This window comes from Eutrema salsugineum, unplaced genomic scaffold (assembly GCF_000478725.1).
Source record: "Eutrema salsugineum unplaced genomic scaffold, Eutsalg1_0 scaffold_10, whole genome shotgun sequence".
Lineage (NCBI taxonomy): Eukaryota > Viridiplantae > Streptophyta > Magnoliopsida > Brassicales > Brassicaceae > Eutrema > Eutrema salsugineum.
The window spans coordinates 659,381-661,560 of NW_006256908.1; the positions used below are offsets into that span (position 1 = coordinate 659,381).

Below are 2,180 nucleotides of genomic sequence, written 5' to 3' on the forward strand. Positions count from 1 at the left end.
TTTATTCAGCTTGACTTAAGAACTTGTCACATAAACTAGTGCCTAACTACCACACATATGGATTGACACCCCTTATACTACTTTGACAAGGGGATTGATAACCCATCTAAGACCTGAAAAATCTTAGTTATCAATTGGCGCCGTTGCCATATTGTGTGGGGATTGTTAGCATTAGTTTCTGATATAGTTTTTGAGATCAATTTTATTTTGTTTTACTGATCACTTTTCAAGCTCTGTGTTTGTTTTCAGGTTTATGATCACAAGAAGCCAAGCCAGAAGACAAAGAGAAAGAGCTGTTCACTTGGAGAGGTTAGGAATGAATCAGCAAGTTGGGAATGAGCATCAGGCTCAAGAAGCTGATCACGGTCAAAGAGCTGGTAATGGGATTGGAATTCAAGTTCAACAGGCTCAGGACCATCAGGGACACGCTCATGGTAACCAGAACCAAGACCTACCTCAAGTTAACCAGCCACAACCCTTACCCAACCCACCCATACGTCATCAGCCTCAACCAGTCTTTGTTGGTGTGAGAATGACCGAGCTTATGCACACCAGTATGGAGCAGGAATCAGGCCACCTCCTGTCCAAAACAACAACTTTGAGGTGAAGGCCTCTTTGATCAATATGGTTCAGAATCAGAAGTTCCATGGCTTACCTATGGAGGATCCCTTGGAGCATTTGGATCAGTTTGACAGAGTTTGTGATCTCACTAAGATCAATTGGGTATCTGAAGACAGCTTCAAACTGAGATTGTTCCCATTCAGCCTTGGAGATAAGGCACATCAGTGGGAAAAGAACCTCCTAAGAGGATCCATCCACACATGGGAGCAATGCAAGATTGCCTTTCTATACAAGTTCTTCTCAAGCTCAAGGACTGCAAAGCTAAGGAACCAGATTTCCAGCTTCACTCAACATTCTAATGAGACCTTTGGAGAAGCTTTGGACAGGTTTAGAAGCTACACAAACAAGTGTCCACATCATGGCTTTTCAGAAGCCTCTCTCCTTAGCACTTTGTATAGAGGAGCTGTTCCTAAGATCAGGATTCAGTTGGACACAGCATCAAATGGAAATTTATTGGCAAAAGAAATCAATGCAGCTATGGAACTTGTTGAGAACTTAGCCATGAGCCAAGACACTTATGGGGAAGATTATGATAGAAGCTATAGAGGAGAAGATTCTGGTAGACACCAAGGGCTGGAAGAGAAGTTTAAAGTGCTGAATATAAAGCTTGACAAAGCCCTAGCTGCCACTCAAAAGCCTATACACTATGTGAGTGAGGAGAAGAGATGCTTCACAAATATCAGTGAAGAGGGTCTCACTCAAGAGGAGTTGCACTTCATTGGGAATCAAAACAAGTTCAATGGTTACAACAACTTCAACAAACACCAGAACTTATCCTATAGGAGCAACAATGTGGCCAACCCTCAAGACCAAATATACACTCCTCAAAGCTTTGTCCAACTGAATCAGTACCAAGGTAACTCCCAAGGTCAACAGGGTTTTCAGCAACCAGCGGTTCAGAATCAAGGGAATAGCTTCAATAACCAACTCAGCTTCCAGCAACAAAGGCCACCACCTCCTGGTTTTGCCCCACCACCTGTTCAACAAAGTCCTGATTTCAATGTTGTTCTCCAACAGCTCTTACTAGGACAACAAAAGATGGTATCTGACCTGGAGACAATGGGCGCTGAACTAAAGGCTATTAAAAAGAACAAGGGCATCTGCACTTCTGAACCACAAGTCTCTCTTCTTGGTAAAGCTGTTCAAAACCCAAAGGATTATTGCAATGCCATCTACTCCAATGATGACCACTCAGCTGCTGTGCAAGAGATTGAAGATCTCCTTTATGGTCAAGTTTCTAGTGACACTGCAAAAACTCATGAGGATGAAGACACCATTATAGATGATTTCATGGGCTTCTTACATGAACTCAATGAGGACATTGAGAGCAAAAGTGTGGGGGCAGCCAGTTCAGTTTTTTCTGTTCAGCAAGGGAATGGTTCAGTGTCTATTGAAACAAAGGAGCTGCCAACTGGTCAAGCAAAGCCAACAGATAGTGCATCCACCTCTGAATCAACTCAGATGAAACCCACCTCCCTCCCAAAGCTAGGCAACCCAGGGAAGTTCACCATCTCTTGCACTCTTGGCAACTTTAAAGTGGAGAATGCTTTGTGTGACTC

At 43.3% G+C, this 2,180-nt stretch overlaps 1 non-coding gene across 1 annotated transcript; it reads right to left on the reverse strand.

Moving 5' to 3' along the window:
* Positions 1–879: 879 nt before the first annotated feature.
* LOC112081728 lies at positions 880–986 on the reverse strand. Its single transcript, XR_002896650.1, has one exon. It is a non-coding gene; the product is annotated as a small nucleolar RNA R71 (small nucleolar RNA).
* Positions 987–2,180: the final 1,194 nt, after the last annotated feature.